The sequence below is a fragment of the Columba livia genome, chromosome 1, assembly GCF_036013475.1.
Source record: "Columba livia isolate bColLiv1 breed racing homer chromosome 1, bColLiv1.pat.W.v2, whole genome shotgun sequence".
Taxonomy (NCBI): Eukaryota; Metazoa; Chordata; class Aves; order Columbiformes; family Columbidae; genus Columba; species Columba livia.
Genome location: NC_088602.1, coordinates 198,316,491 through 198,333,943, shown reverse-complemented (window position 1 = coordinate 198,333,943; position 17,453 = coordinate 198,316,491). Strand labels below are relative to the sequence as shown.

At 40.7% G+C, this 17,453-nt stretch overlaps 1 long non-coding RNA gene across 2 annotated transcripts; it reads left to right on the top strand.

Annotated features, from left to right (window-relative positions):
- Nucleotides 1–12,210: 12,210 nt before the first annotated feature.
- LOC110363861 (uncharacterized) lies at nt 12,211–14,719 on the top strand. 2 transcript variants are annotated; one of them, XR_010469625.1, is made up of 3 exons: nt 12,211–12,346; nt 12,611–12,717; nt 14,542–14,719. It is a non-coding gene; the product is annotated as an uncharacterized LOC110363861 (long non-coding RNA). The 2 variants fall into 2 exon arrangements; XR_010469626.1 differs by having other exon boundaries at nt 14,612–14,718.
- The last annotated feature ends 2,734 nt before the right edge of the window (nt 14,720–17,453 follow it).

The following is a 17,453-nucleotide window of genomic DNA, read 5'->3' as shown; positions in this document are numbered from 1 at the left end:
GGAGGCCAGAGAGCTCGTCGGCCCCGGGGAAAAGGGAGCGCTTGGTTCTGCCCTTGTTCGGCTCCGGCGGTGGGTAAACGCCGCCCGCAGTCCCACTTGGGAGTACGGGCGGGCTCAGTCCACCTAGTGCTGCACGGAGAAGTTTCCTAGACTGGGTTTTCTCAGGAACCCGCAGCGGTACCGGCACCGGTACCGGCGCTCACGGGAGGTACCGGCACCGGCGGGGGATGCGGTGTCCCGTGGAGCCGGGCAGGGCCCTCCCGCAGGGCAGCCCCGCTCGCAGGCCCCGGGGTCCCCATGGACATTTCCCCTACCGTAGAAATTTAAACTCATGCCCAAGCCTTAAAGAAGTTAAAACTCCGAAGTTAAAGGAAGCTAAACTTATGCCCAAGTTTCTTCACGTGATGGTTTTCAGCCATCGCCTCACACCTTGTTCACGCCCATGAGTTCACACGGGACTCCAGCCGACGGGATGGGAGGTGAGGGATTCTGAGGCACCCAGTCCCGAGAAATTAGGTTCTAAGACATAAGTATGTATTTTTTTAATCTTTCCTTACCTCCTTAAGCACATAATACAATGGAAGGTGAAAGACGAAGCTATGCAGCTGCGATATGGAAAAAAAAAAAAAGTATTTAGCAGCAATATGAAATCTAGGACTATTTGGACCTCCCCTAACACATTCATGTACATTTTATCTTGAAGATCAGGAACTGATGTCCAGTTTACTAGTGAAGAAATCTTACCTGTGTTCAGAGGCTAAGGTTCTGAAGGCTAGGAACATGAGCCTTACTCTTCTTATCGTTCATCTGTCATTCTCTTAGTGTCTGTGAGGTAGAGGAAGGATACTGCCACCAAATTATCTTGTTCTGTACGAAGAAGACAGGTATGTATTGTTTGCTTATGGTGAGGCAAATTTGCTGACCTTTGCCAGCGGAAAATCCTGATTTATTTCTTTCTTCTGGCTCTTTTCACCTGACATTTCCTGATCATTTCATCACTATCAGTATGTCTAATGCTAAACTGGGCTTGTAGTTGCAATTATTTTTACTCATATGTTATTAAACACAAATCTACAGCGATTGATTTAAGTTATTTTTACTGTTATTTTATGGAATCTAAGACCTACTAAATGAGTTAGTTGATGTGGCTTCTCTCTATAGCTCTGATCAATGCCCATTAGTAGTTAGTAATAATTAGTGCCTATGTATAGAAATTTGTGCGAGCAACAAGGTCAGTGCCTCCAAGCTGGTAGTAGCTGATTGCCAATAATAGCAGATTTAGGATGCTCATCCTACACTTCATCTGAGTATCTTCTGGTAGGCCGACCTGCCTCCACGTGTCATTTGCAACTAGTTTTTATGTTACCAGTGCTGCAAAAGCCACAGTTCGGGAGGCTTTGCTTTAGTAAATGTATTTTGTCTGTACTACAAATATACACGTCAACATTTGGAGGCTGAAAGTAAAGACAGCTGGTGTCTGTGCAGCATGCAGTTTTCAGTTCAAAAGGCGAACATCTCTTTTCTGGTATAACAACTAGTGAAGAATTATGTGGTTGTTCGTGTAATTTTGGACACTGCTGGAAGTTTATATCAGCACCTGTTACCTACTCTGCCACACCAGTGTGCACAACATGAAAAAGTTCAGCTTCAAAATTGCCCTTCAACAGAACCAGAATTTTAAATTAGTTTCCTGTCTCAGTATTCCCATGAGCCAACTAAGATCTCAGTCTAGTCCTGTCACTTCGGTAGGTTTTGATCATTCAATGTCTGATGCACACAAATGCATTTAAACTGGGGAAAAGTCCCAGTGGGACATCTGTGCTCATACAGTTGTGTAAACCCAGAACAGAGACCTCTCTGACTCATAGTACAGCCCAGGCGTGCTAATGTGCTTAGAGGACTGACGTTAGGATCCTGCAGGAGCTGGAGGCCAGAAGTTCCTAACAGATGGGAAGGTTCCAGCCATCTGTGCATTAGGTAAGAGTTTTTTGCTTGGCACCTAGTCCTAAGAAAGGGAGTTTTAATAATTGTATTTTCTTCAGTGGCATGCATTCCTGGCATTTTTACTACTCATACTGTCTGTATATATTGTCCACTACATATGGAAATGAAAAAGATTTGGGAACTTCTTTGTACTGCAGAGAGGCACAGATACGGAGGAATAACAAAGTGGGGTTATTTGGGGGCCACAGAACCATAATCATAGTGCATTTTATTTTCTCACAGTGAAATTTAACAGCTGGAACAGAATCATTTTTTATTGAAGAAGTTTTTGGGATATACCATTTCATTAGTCACTTGGAAGGATAAGGTCCTTAATGTAGCTTAATCTGCTTAATGTAACAACCTATATCTTAATTAGAATCGCACAGTTAGTATTTCATGAATTGTATCCGCAGTGGTGTCTTTCCCTTGGAGACAGCGTATGCATTATTCATGGACCCGACAGCTCAACTAACTTGATTATAAAACTTTTCTTGATGAAGTGTTTAACCTCCTGTGCAACCAAACTTTGACAGTATTTTGTTTAGATCTCTAAAGTGTAGAATTAATATATTTTTCACGAATTTTACTTGAGTTGGTTGACATAAGCTGTGTCAGAGCAAGATACTCATTGTCTTGAGCACGATCTAAAGTAGGAAAAAATGACATTTCTGATAGTTAAAATTTTTATAGCTTTACAACTGAGCTGGTTTAACTTTATTAGAAATCCTCCTAGATAACAAGCTAAAAAATGTTGTACCATCTCTTGCTCCATCTTAGAATATCCAGTCATAGTCCAAAATCTCTTTAGTCTTAGTCTTGCTGTGTACTAGGCAATGTTTACTGTTATAATGCAGATACAGTTTATCACAGAAAAAACAAACAAACAAAAAACCCCCAGAGTTTTTGGAAGAGTTTGTGCTGGATCTCTAAGTGAAATAAACTATCTTAGCAAAGAAGTTTTTCACCACTCTAATATTAGCTACATTGAAATTTTTACTAGAATATAAATTTTTCACCAAAATAAATTTTACTACCCTAGTAGAAGTCTTTTTGATAATATTGGCCCATATCGGGATGTAATCAAAAACCCAACCCAGCCCTCTAACTGTGGTGTGGAGAGGAAACCACCCTGATGGTATCTACACTGTTTTGGAGAGAAGTTAAGGCAGAGAAGTTATTTGGCACCTGTTGCAGGCAGAGGCAAGCAGAGTTTCAAATCATCTTGGATGCTAAGTTACCCTGTGAAAGAGGGTTATGCAACCAGCTATTATAATATATTTAGATATATATATATATAGGTTTGAAATGCTTCACAGTAATGTTTAATCAAAACATTAAATTGCCTTAGTTACAAAATTAGTATATCATGAATATACAATACTTAATGAAAGGACTGTAATGTCATGTTTACCATTACAAATCCAAACCTCTTACATGATAAAGAATTTGACAGTCTTTGGGGCTGCAGAGAAGGAACTTAAGAACTACGGTTAAAACAAACTAGAATGTGCTTCTAAATATTATGTGAAATACTCTCTGATGCCTAGGTTGGTATTTCTTTAAGCTAGGGGACAAAACTGGGGGAGGCAATAAACTGACACCACTGCAGAAACATTTGGCTGTGTTATGCTAGTAAGGGGCCAGGAGTGTTCTCCAGCCCGACCACCAAATTGTGCAGCGCATCTATTTTCATACATTCCCAGCCCTGAAGAGCAGGTGCTGCATGGAAACTGCTGCCAGACGTCTCCCCTGGCTCATGCTGGTCCCTGACACACGCATGGGCACTAGAATGCCAGTTGGCATGAGCCAAAACTCAGGTACCAACTTTGCTAGAGAATTAGTGGTTGTTAAAGTGTGGCAATGTGCAGACCCATGTGTTCCAGTTTACTGAAACTCATCTAGCCTTAGACAACACCTGGTTTTGAGATTTAACCATGGATCTCGGGGGAAATTAAAGTTGTTACCTTTGTTTGCAAAATCAGTGAAGCTTGGCAGTGCCCTTATGAGCAAGCACTACCATGAGATGATGCTGTCACAGTCAGTACCTGATAATGTAATATTGCATAACATTTTACAAAATTACTGTCATTAAAATTTATTTAGGAGATTCAATTACAGCATCTAAAGGGCCTGATCATATTCCTTTGTGAGTGGCACTGTGCAGAACAAAAAATCTTTGCCCTTTGGCAATTGAATTTGTAATTGGGCATGAGATACTGTGACAGGTTTAATAAACAGGAAAAAGATATTCTGGATGTACAAAGGAGAAAAAAAAAATAATATGTATGATAGCTCCTAAGACAGTTAGGTTGTTATGAGTGTCTTGACTTTTAGTTGCAAATTAAAATTTGTAGAACATTGTGTTGCTTTCATTGCAGACAAGATAATGAGAAACTCTTTCTGTCTAAATGCATTACTGAAAAGTGTCCCTCTAACATTTTAGAGTTATACTAAAATGGATCAAGTTTATGACCATCTTTTATTTAAGGCACCATTGCTAATGGATAGTGCTATGGCTTGGATGTGAACACTGGCAGTTGCTATGATCTTAACTATACCCTCTAGTTTAATTTCTGATATAACCAGATTGCTGTCTGTATATGTTATGAACCTTATTCTCATGCCATTTATATCTCTGTGGTTTCATCTTTTTGTGGCTCTAAGAAGTATTTGGTCCTAGCTCTGTGATTTTATTCACCACAGGGCCAAGTGGGTTACTGTGAGGCAGATACGTGTCATCTTACAAGCCCAGGGCTGGGTCTCAGCAGGTCTGTAAGATGGTCTGGCTGCCTTCATGGCTGTGAACAAAACCCTTCAGCAGGGAGTGCCCGTTGTGAGTCCACTGGAATGCAGGAGGAAAATTCATCCTGCCCAGACACAGCTTACTTGTTTGGCGTACGGTCAGCCTGCAAAATGAGAGGGCTACTATGCTGAAAGTACTGCAAAGTGCTCAGAGAGGGACAAGGTGCAAGCGTGTAGAAAGGGAAAGAGGTATGAAAGCACGGAAGAATATACCCTGAAGTAGTTTGTGGTGGAAATATGCTGGCTGGGGATGTTCCCGACTGCACACATCTGCAGAAGGAATATTTAGACTGCCCAAAGAGGATCCTGAAAGGGTGCACAGGCATGAGTTATCACCAGAAGTGTCCCAAATAGGTTGTTCTCAGGATGATTTTGGGGCGCACCAATACAGAGATGAGCTGATCATGAGAGTGTGACAGGTCAGTCCAACTATTTATTCTGTGTGCTTTATGGGAGTTGCCCATAAAGCTGCAGAGTGTAAAAACTGACTCTTCCTTCTCATGTTTGAACATAACACCTTTGAAGTCTTACACACAGACAATGTTGGAGGTTCATAGACGTTTATTTCCTGCTAAACAGTGACATACCCACTGGGAGATCCTTAGATTAGGACAATTCCTTTGAATTCACTGTCTGTCTCATTTTTTGAGTTTAAAGTTGTTGTAATACCTCTGACAACAATGCAGAATAAAAACAGGGATGGTTGTGGAAGAACTGGGGCCACTGTTTACTCATGTACTTTCAGAGCACATATGGAAAGACAAAGCCACATAGAAACTACAATCATATATAAATGGGCTCCTTCAGAAAGAATGAAACTAAGCAGACTTAGTGTCCTGATCACTTCTGTTCACTGCTCTGTAGTTTCACCCTCTCAGAGCAATAATCCGAGCCCACTCCTCTCCATGCCTTCTGTGTCATCTGTTTGGGCAAGAGGCAGCTCGTGCTGAGGTTAATCCAGTGAGTCATGTGTGCAGGCAGACAGGCCAGCAAGTGCTCATGCCCACTGCCAGCTGACTCATACTAAGGTAATACATGCTGCCATGTTCCACCTACTTTTCTCATACTCAGGCAACTAATTTGAGTCTCCTTCGTATATCCAGATACTAACGTTAAAGAAAAATATAGGAACCTAATTACTTTGGTCTGGTTTAGGCTTACTTCAGGGGTGTACTATGACATGCTCTGTGGCCTTAGTCCCTTGATTGACTGGAACAGATGCTTTTGGAGCATCATTTAGATCCCATCAAGCGCAATTTTTTAATATTTACTTTCTGTGAAAACAAGGCTACAGGGAAAAGGACAGGTGCATACCAGGTTTCTTCACAGTGTGAACTGGGATGCAGCTGAGTTGTTCACCTTAATTAAGAAACCAGGGAATGCTCTAAGATTTCCTAAACCTCAGAAAGCCCTCGAAATTTCTTCCCTTCTTTCAAATATCATTGAAGTTGGCTGATTGCTTTGACACAAAGGCACAGAGTATGGTTTCATAAGACACCTGGTTAAAATTAGATAATACTGGTGGTATTGTAACCGAGAACTTTTGCATAATTTAAAATAAATTAGTTTTTAGATTACAATGAAAAAATACATTGCGAAATGAAAAACAAGAAAAAGTAATAACTTTTAAAGTCATGTAAAGCAACTACAGGGAAATAGTCGTGAAGAAGAAAGGAGGTGTATAATGATGAGGTAAGTCAGAGCTCGCTCCAGATTGCTTGTAAATATTCAGAATCACTGACCATTATTTTCCTTGCCTGCACAAATAGTTTTTGTGGCCTTATTATACAAGCATCACAGAAATACAGGGCTAGGAGCTTCAGGAAATCCCATAGTCCAAACCACTGCACTCAGTGAGGATCTTTCATAATGGAAATATTATTGTAACTGTTGACACTCTGTAGCAGAATGCAACCCCCCCCCCTTCTCTCCCCCTCCCTCCTTCAGTATGGAAGGAGTGGGCACATCTCCCACTTTCTCTGCTAGCTGAGGCTAACAGCTTCTTTTGTTTGGCCCAGAGCACCCTGGCCAGGGCCATTAGGAGAAGGGAGTGCCAGGCACACTGAGCCGTGCCCAGCGTGGGGGATGTTTGGAGGCTTCAGGGGCACCCACAGACAGTGTGGGGGTGCAGAGAAGCTTCTGGAATGCCTACAGTCAGATCTGATCAGCCAGTATAAAAACGGGATTCTCGTCGAGACTCCGCCCATTGTCGGAGCAAGATGCTGCCGCCGAGAGCCCCCCTCCCCGGGATGGGGACTGCGCTTGCCTCGCCGCCACGGCTGTGAGTAAAACTTCTCACAGGATTGCGAGTATATCTATACTTTTCGTGCACATATGCACGTATAACTTTCCGTGCTCCATATGAACGCGTGTAAAATTAATCCTCGCAGAATCGCGGGTGTATTTTCCTCCCGTGCACATATGCACGTGTAACTTTCCGTGCACATTTGCACACGTACTTTAAATTATTTCCTCACACAATCGCGAGTGGCCGCCGAGAGGCCCTCGCACAATCGCGAGTGTATTTTCCTCCCGTGCTTCCGCATAAGCACGTGTAGGATTCCGTGCACACTTGCACGTGTAAGTAAATTAACCCTCGCAGGATTGCGAGTGTATTATAAATTTACCCTCGTGGAATCGCGAGTGTACACTTTCCGTACTCACTGCGAGTACGTGTATCTCTTTAAAAATAATCCTGCACCGTGTTTAGGCAAGTGTGTACTTCTCCGGGACTCGGGGATGGCTCCGGCATTGTTTTGAGTGAAGCCACGTGCATGCACACTGTGGACCGCCTGTTGTGTTAGTTGCTGCCCCTTAAATAATTTTCCTCAGCTGATATCCGAACCTTTATTTAAGTCACTTTTGGAGTGCTAAAACCCTGTTCCTCACCGGTCTAATAAAAGTTGTTTTGGGCCCTGTTGTTCCTTAAATTAACCTACGGGGTACCTCCGTGACACACTCCATGCAGGTGTGTGATGTGCTACAGGAACCTGCCTCCAGCTGCTGCTCTGGCACTAATGCAAACTGCTGGGTTCCCAGGCTGACCCCAGTACCTGCGACCGCCCTCCTGAAACGAGTCTGAGACCTCTTCTTCATCCACAGCTCCCCAGAGGGAGAGGGAAAGGAAATCCACTCTGGTTCTAACACTTGGCACTGCATCGAGGAGAGAGTTATAAATAAATTGCAATCAAGAATGAGGACATGTGACTGCAGCCGTGAAGGTCACTTTTTGGTATGCCAACAGATGAGCAACGCTCCGAGTGGCATTTGACCAAATGTCGCTCCGAATGTGTAGACACGATGATGATGTCAAAAAAGGCTCATTTGAATCAGGATTCAGGAGGATCCTCTATTTAAATCCTGTCTGAGATACTGACAGGCTGCGTGACCTTCTACAATAAACTGAGCTCCATGGGTCAAATTGGTCCTCGCTGCAACTAAATGGACTACAATGGAATTACTCTGGGAGTGAACTTGATTTCTCAGACATCAGTCAACACAGGTGGTTCGCTGAGTACATGAAGGAAAAGCAAGCATAGATGTCAATGGAAAATACACGCATCTGAAATGAGTCTTTTTGTTTTGGCAAAACTAGAGGAGAACTGCACAATCGTTACTAAAAATGCATAAATAATTGTTGATGGTGGTTTACTGGTGATGTAAATTCTATGAAGGTAACAAAGTTTTTATTTCAAGGTAATTATTAGCATCATTGTCTTTTTCAAAGAGGATGTAATTGTCATGTATGTTATGTATAACATGGGAAATGACTGATGCTTCTTTAAATATTTTGGTATAGATATTTTTTCTTCCAAAAAAACCTACAAAATGATAAATGACTCACAGTGCTCCACGGCAGCAAGCTTCTTCCACAGCAAATGCTTTTGGAGTCAGATAACAAAATAATGGTGTTAATTAATAAAACACAATAGTTAAAAGTACATACATAAGCAGAAGAAAAAAATACCTTTAAAATGGAAAATAAGAAGATTGCTTCTAAGCTTCATGCTTCCTGGGATGGAGGCTTTTAGAAGCAACAATTTTTATGGGTTTTGGGGTAGATACAGAACAAGTGACTTGCTCCTTTGTAGTAAATGAAGTGAGGGACTGGCGTTCTCTTGCTAACGTTTAACTGCGCTATTTATGTTTAATCATAGAAATACTGGCAATTGCAAGTGGGATTTCCCCTCATTTCACCAGGACCTCTACAAAGGTAGGAGTAAGTTTCTTTAGAGTTGAAATTGAGAGGTTTGATCATGAGCAGGTTTTCAAGCCAAGATGAAAGGACACCAAATCCTGGTGTCCGTGTGCCCAGGTCCCTAGGAGAACTTTGGGGAGTTTAGAACGTCAGTGTAAAAAGACCGAGACAAACCCGTGGTTTACAGAGCAACTGCAAGAGAAGTTCTCCAGCACAGATAAAGCTAAAGAAAGGGTTCTTCTCTTATCCCTGCTGTTCCTGTCATTTAAACAAAACCAGCAGTTACAAGTCAAAGGGTTCTTTTATCCCAGCTGCTCACATGATTTAAGTTTTAAAAGTATTTACAAAACACAAAATAGAGCAACCTTAATAAAAATAATTTTCCAGTTTCCTATGTGCTGTACTGTTCTTCTACCACAGATACCTTCATTCTAGATAAAACAAGACTGAAATTTAACAAGTAGGGGAAAACAAACAAACAAACAAACAAACAAACAAACAAACAAACCCCAAACTTGGCATGACTTAAGAAAACTTGGAGAGGTGACACTGGTGCATTTTTCTTCCTTCTTCATGCCAGTTTAGTAATCAAGACAATGGAGTTGCATCTCTAGACATGATTTTTAAAAAAATATCTGAAAGGGTTTTCCAGTTCATCTTCTTGCATCAGAGCAGAATCTGCTCTATCTAATCAGCTCCTGGCAGATATTTGTTCAACCTGCCCTTGAAAATTGGCAGTCATGCTGATTCTTCAAACCTCTCCACAGCGAGCTGTTGCATAACATTCCTTACAGTTCAAAACCTTTTTGTAAAATATAACTTACATCTTCAGGTTGTAACTTAAGGCTAGTACTTCTTGCCATATCAGTAGATATGGAGAACAGTTAGTATCTGTGCAGTACTTTTTATGTGTTTGAGAATTGATATCATGTCTTCCCTCAGTCCTCTCATTGCTAGACTAAACAAACAAATTCTTTCAATCTTACCTCATGGGTTACATTTTTTGTACTTCTGAAAATGACATGACTCTACCCTTGTTTCCTTATTGGTGTTTCTTCAAGTGAGGTGGCCAAACATGCATGCTCTACTTCAGCTGAGGTCTTATCAGTGCTAATTTGAAAAGAACCTTGCACAATGTATCTTTTATAGAGCTGTTTATACATCCCACAGTAATGTCTGCTTATTTTACAACAGCGTGACAGCACTGGCTTGTTCCATTTATGATGCAGGGCTACCCTGAGATGCTTTTCTGAAGGGCATACTGCTTACCAATAAGGAACACTCCACAACCTTCCTGTGCAGCTGATTATTCTTAAAAATAATACCATACATCCTTCCATCTTGAACAATATCCTGTTTTTTCAGACCACTGAAAAATGTTTCATGATAAAACAAATACATTACGTAGACTACAAAAAATATATCTGCCCACATTAACAGACCAGTGGGATGACTGACAGCGATAGTCAGAAACATGTGAGATTACGGCTAATGGTTGAAGTAGTGCACCCACTATGCAATACCATCAATGCAAGAACTGCAGCCAGCTAGGGAGGAACTGCCCATCCCATAATTATGTTGAATCTACTTAGTAGTTGTGACTTGGATTCTTATTCCAAACCTTTCATTTGACATACTGCAGCTCATTTGGCATGAAGACCACACTGTGTTTGAAAATGCCTCTTAGCTAGGTCTCTTAAGCCTCTCATATTAACTCAGTTCCTCCTTATATACTTACTTAACTGGGATTTTCAAGGAAAATAGATATTCCAGAGGCACATGGGTACTCTCATGCCTCCCAGTCAGTATCTGAAGTTCTAGGGGCAAATGTGGAAGCAAATGTGTTAAAGGTATAATGGATCTTTATGGATGTGCATACATTTGAATGTGTTCTGGACTTACTGCTTTTCTACAGGCCAGCTCATTACTGTGTACGCACTGAAATTCTTGCACTGCAAACCTGATGATTTTCTGAGCATATGTGGCTTGAACTGCATCGCTTTGTGAAGGAGAACAATCGCAGTGCACATCAAATACAGAGAAAACCTGTGCATGCACAATATCTGGGATTAGTAGATGTTTGGCAGCCTGCTTGGAGTTACTGTTCTGCACGAGCTGCAAAACATCTGGAAGTCAGTAGAAAAATGTAGACAAGTGGTAGGGAAGAAAATGATCAGCATAAGCAGCTGTCTCCCACAAAAAATGGTCTATAATGGACTATAATAGGATTTGAGAAAGGCAACAATCTGGGACATAGAGCACAGTGGGTTTAAGAAGCCCCAGAAACTGTTTTCTTCAGAAAACTATAAATAAAGGCCAGTAAATCTGAAATCAGTCTGACAAAAGATTTTCGATGATATGCACCACTAAGCTTGGTGCAATCAGATTGTTAACTTGAGATGTAAAGGTTTAAATATCAACTTCATCAAGTTAGCTGCTTCCGTGAGCAGAGTTATCCAAACAATGTTATCCCACATTCCCAAACACTTTCTGCTGGCTTCTCAGATTATAAAATCCCCAACTTTCTCTTTGCCAGCCATCTATTAGCAGCCCTCTCTTTTCCCTTGGTAACTTCTACAGTATGGTTATTTGTTATACGAAAATCAACACAAAACGCAGTTGCCACAGAGTCTTGAACCCTGAACATGTGCAAGCATCGAAAAATTAATTTATTGTAGTATAAAGATAGATAATACAAGGATACTCCAGTGATTGCTTCAGTTGTCTTTAATTAATGACAAGAACTCAGTATTTAAATTTAAGTAAAGATGCTGCAGAATTTCCAAGTTGTTGCATTAAAATGCTGGAGAATGTATGTTCAACTTGTGCCCTTGAGTAAATATGATGATAATATCCTCTAATAATTTAATGATATATATATGGATCTGATCTTTCGATAAGGGAAGCCTGGGATGAGCTACTAGCCTGAAGCTCAGGATAAGATTTGTTTTGCCTGAAGGTAGCTGCCTACAAGTTGAGTATCTTTAGTGTGCCCCAAAACAAACCCACAGTTTGGAGGTGCCTGTTTTCTTTCTCTGACTATTGAGCGAGTGCAGAGAACTAATATTTTTATACAGCTGGAGCTGGGTGTGATGGGTGATAGCACCTGAATACCTGAGCACAGGCCAGGCCTACAGCACACAGCGATGAGCCAGGACTCAAATTTGGCCAGTTGGCAACAGCATCACGGATCCTGAGGAGTCTTACGGCATCATGGCAATCAGTGCAGGCAATAAAACTGACTGAGCAGCTGGGCAGAGCTGTAAAGCTGAATGCTTATATACATTGCTTCCACAGTTAAACTGCAACAAGGAGCCGTGTAGCTGAGTAAAAACTGCTCTGGATCAATTACTATTTTGGGTAAGTCTGTACTTGGACTGTGTTAATGTCGGTATTAAACTACATGGTAGTAGTGTGTGTTTCCTGTCCCTTTCTTAAGCATTACTGAGATGATAGGGATAAGAGAGAGAGAAAACTGGGTTTAAGGAAGGAGTTAAAAGAGAAAACTCGGTTATCTGGATGTTAGAATAGCATGTAACTGTATACTTACTGTATTATAAGCTGTGCTGAGTAGCATTCACAGCGTTTTTTATGTAATGGAAAATCTATACTTGCCTTCCATAGATCGTTAAGAAAAGCTGCTCACAGCATTGCTGCCTGAACAATGTCTGAGCAGAGGAAGCATGGATCACAGAATCAAAGAAGAGTGGCTGCTTTGGCTGCCTGATCAGGTGCCAAATTCTAATATTTTCAGTAATTGCATTTATTTAATTTTTCACTAACTGTGTTAATTTCTAGTGAGTTATGCTAGACTTGGGTGACTTTTAAATTATTTTCTGGAAAAAAAATGCGCTAAAATGACTTTTCCTTAAAATGAGCAAAAGGTTGAAATAAATGTTGAGGTTTGGGAATTCATCTATCACCAAATCAGAATAATGATATGAAACCTATATGTGGTTATTGTTAAAGTAAGGTATGGAAATGACACTTTTATAGAATGCCAACAAAAGCAATAAAAAAAGGAATAATTTCTGAGATCCTTGTTCTGTAGCGAGCCTGCTAAAAGGCAAGGAGAAACCCATCTGGTTTGCTAAATCAGATGAACTCACCCACTGGAATTTCCTATTGACATAATGCATCAGGCTGAATTTTTTGCTTGCCATGTTCTTGAAAAAGTGTTGTTATGAACTATCCAAACTCCTTCCATCTATCTTTCTGACAAAAGCCTTCAGAAGTCAGGTATGAGTTGTTTGGTGCTTAACGACAGGTCCCTCTTTCTTATTTCAGTGCATAAATACCTATGAGAAAAAGAACTGCATGCAGACAGAATACTATAATATTCCCTGAAGAAAGTTTTTAATCAGCGGCTTCAAAAGAGTGCTTTGTTAATGAGCAACTGAAATGTTATAAATTCAGCCAACAGCCTTTATGTTTAATTTAGACAGTCTTCCTTGCAGCTCGAGAGTACAAAAGACCAGTGTCAGTGGCCTGTAGGCCTTTGCAGTTGCTGCACAGTGATTAACCATGGGAAGGAAAAGCTATTTGCAATTTAATTAGCTGGAGGATAACCTATAGGTAATACTGATAAAAATAATCAGCTATGTATCAGTGAGCAGCTGGCATAAAAATTGGACAACATAGTGTCCATAAAGTTTGGTTTGTATTCTCAAAACAGCTTTATTCACAAAAAAACCTCTACTCCTCTGCAAAAAAAAAATAAAAAATAAAATAAAATAAAAAAAAATAATAATTTCTTGAGCCCATGTGTTTATGCTTGTTTGAATTCTGCTTGCTCGGCTGAGCTAAAGCCAATTCCTGGCAGCAGGATTTTGGCATATTCATTAAGTGCAATACTGTATCATCGCTTGAAAAACAAAATGAATTGTAAACAAACAGTGAACATGATGACTCTACGAAAAGCCAACACAGCACTAAACAGTAGTTTAGCTGAAGGCAATTTCAATTGTTAATGCTCTCACTGTGTGCTGCTTTCAGCACTTTTGAAGGTCTTTTTCCTGAGTAGAGCTGTTCTGATGCCCAGTTGCTGTGGCCTCTTGGCTGGGGTTGAATCAACCTGTAATTCAGGACACCTCTTCCCGACTACTTCTGTCATCACCGGATCATGATTGTGTGTCTTCCTGATACAAACCTTTATTTCAGAAGAAATATTTTATCTATATAATTGAAAGAAAAACTTTTTTTATGTGATTATGCTTTCTTTGCTTATATCAAGATTGCCATTCTAGTTCAGTTACAGCGGTGCTGATTTCAAAGAACTGTGTTCAGCCCCTGTATTGACACATGGTTATACATACATCAGCAGCCGTTTCCTCAGCTGGGGCTTCCTGGCTGCTCACTTTCATGGGCCATAGGAATGGCCTTATCTTTGAGATCTCTGTGTACAGTAATGAGCATGGAAACACCTTTTCCTCAGAAAACCAGTTAGAATTGTCTAACTCGGACTGTATATTACTGCTGGTTTTCATGGAGTTCCTGACGAGTTTGAAGGGTAAAGCCTGCTTAAAAACTGAAAGTGCCATTTGGTCCTTTTCCAGAAACCTGTTCATGAGGGATGCTAAACTAAAATAGCTACTTAGTGTAAAATACAAAGCTCTTCATACTTAGGGTGAAATCTGGACTCTGGATTTGAAGAAACCAGATCATCATCCTGAGAATCTCACCGATATCATCAACCCATTTCATAAGGCTTTGTGGCATCCTGAACTTGGCAGGTAACTATTTATCATGCTGATGAGTGCAGGATAAATGACAAGGGCATCATTTCTATAGAACTCCTCTCTGCTAATCCCGGCCCTTTTACATCATTGTTGTTTGAGACTCGACACATAACAACTATGAAGAAAAGTCTCATTTTCTCCATCTGGAAGCTGCAGATAATACTGTTTAATAATCCATTTCTAAGTAATCTCATTGTAAAAAGAGATTGTTGAAACCATTGAAAAAGTAGTCTTTGTAAGAATTTAGTAGTGAAAGTTTATATATTCAGCTTGTACCGTTAGGGCACCAGTGTTTTGTTTTATTTTATTTTATTTTTATTGCATTTTTAGCTGAATAATAACATTTCTTGATTTAAAGTTGCATCTCTCTAATGACCTTTGCTGGATGTTACATTTTAGATTGCATTTACATATGAGACACTGCTATTTTGTTAAGTAGGAGACATATTACAAGGATAATCTGTTTATCTTAAGCTATAATTCTATGTCTAGCACGGATTCAAATTTCTAGGATGGAGAAGGGCTAATAGCTCAGTGAAGTCTGGTAAAACATCTTTGAGATAAATCCCAGCATAATTAGATCAGTTAGATCTAACTGTAAAATGCAAGACAAGCTTAATTTTAGTTTTCAAATGCACAGTTTGATGCTTTGCTTTTTATTTTACAACTTGACAGAGATATATCTGAAATTAAAAAATGCTGGAACTGGATGGATCTTTTGAATATGCATAAACTAAAAAGCGAGAAGCTAAACTTTAAAAAAAAGGAGAAGCAGCTAGCTTCATTTAAGGTTAGATTTTCTATTCCACGGAAACTAATTTGCCTCTAATGTAAATTCTCTGTTGAAAAGATGTGCCTACTTCGCAGCTGCAAAACCCTTCTTACATAGGCTGTGTGGGTACTAAAATAGTACGGGCAGCAAGATAACAGTAACAATAATAACTTCAGTTACAGAGATCTACAGTTACATATACAATTGAGGGATCCCTGTCAAATTAGGTAGCATCTGGTTTCTTGGCATTTAGGTTCATATTTTTCCTGATATGTTAACAACAGTTTCTACTTTTGTTTTTAAATGTATGCAGTATATCATGCTTTGGTGTTTTACTATTTTAATGTAATTACAGTCCTTGTGACAGAAAACGGACAAGCCCCATTGTGGGATTAAAGCTGCTGTTTAAGCACACAGCATACGAAGTGGCAGTACAAACTTTTTAGGGCAGTCAGTGCATTTTCATTCTGAACTGCAAAGGGAATTACAACTTGCTTACACACAAAGAACATTCCAGAAAAACTATGTATTTAAAATACTGTGGCTTTTTCTGGAACTGCACCATGTTTGGAGCCTGAGAAGGTAAATCACAGTGAATAACCTTCTCAAGCTTTAGCAACTGACACATCTCGGGAGTTTCTAACAACCGTCACTGTGATTTGTGAGTCACAGGAATTTTGTCACCTAAAATCTACATGAGTGGTAACATTACAGAGCGACATGAATGCCACTTCTATCAGCTCTTGTGAATCAACTCTGAGCAACAGGACCTTGGCAATTTAGGAGACAGCTCACACTGAGCAGAAGGATCCTCAATTCCCATAATTTTCGAGACCCAGCGTGGAAGCAGAGCCCTTGGCAAGAGACAGAGCGACTGAGGGCAACTCTGCACCCAGCTCCTTCAGAAACTGGCTGTATCTATTAAAAAGGGGGCACAGAAAGACTTGGGGAAAAGCCAGTACTACATCTGGGGCCTACAATCCAGGAGCATTTATCTCCCTTCAGATAATCTGCGACAGCCTGGCTTTCTCTCTCTTTGTGGAGCAAAGCAAGACAGCAGTGGGGAAGGTCTGTGCTATCTGTACTGAGGTGGAGGTTGTCAGTTCTGTGCTACAGTCTGAGGCAGAGGGGAGCTCCTGAGTTAGGAAAACAGTACCGAAACCAGTGCCTTTCCCCCAGCATATGTAGTACAGATTTCTCAAAGCAGTATTTTGGTTCTTTGTATTGTGTCACACTTAACACACTTAACTCAGACAACTAATAGAATTTAATGTCTCTTTTCCCCCTCATTTTTGAGATAATACTCGATCGGCCAAGTCAAAAGCTCCTACTCCAGGAAGAAAAGTAAAAAATTTTCAACAGGGAGTAAAACCTGACAGCACTGTTTTCTGCATGTCTATACCTATTTATCTACAGCCATACACTCCAAGCATGCCCAGGAATGATCTCTGGCACTTAAATGAAGTTTCCTTCACTGGTACAGTGCCAGAACTTTTCCCAGCCCAAATCTGTCTCTTGTCAAGTGCCATTCCCCCAAGCTCTTCCCAGCCCCTGGCACCTGGAAGGGAGAGCTCCCAGCAGAGGGTTTGCCCAGGGCCATCCTGCCCTGGGAGCTCCAGGAGGTCACCAGCGCCGGCATGGACAGTCCCTGCCTGCTGGCCTCCATGGAGCACTGAAATTACCATCCTCACCCCTAACAGTCCAATCTTTTAGGTACCTTGCATTTATTCAGAATACTTCTTAAAACCTTAGATTGTTATCTTGTTTCAGTCTTGGGATTTCCCCCGCAAGGGTGGATCAGGTTTGCAGCAAATGCGGTGCCCACAACCAGCAGTGCCCAAACAGCCGATTTTCAACTCTGCGAGGAGACCTGTGGCTGAAGGAACTCCAGCGGGCAATGAGCTCTACCTGCAGCAGCTTCCAAACTGAAGAAACGCAGGACTTTGTGGTCACTGAA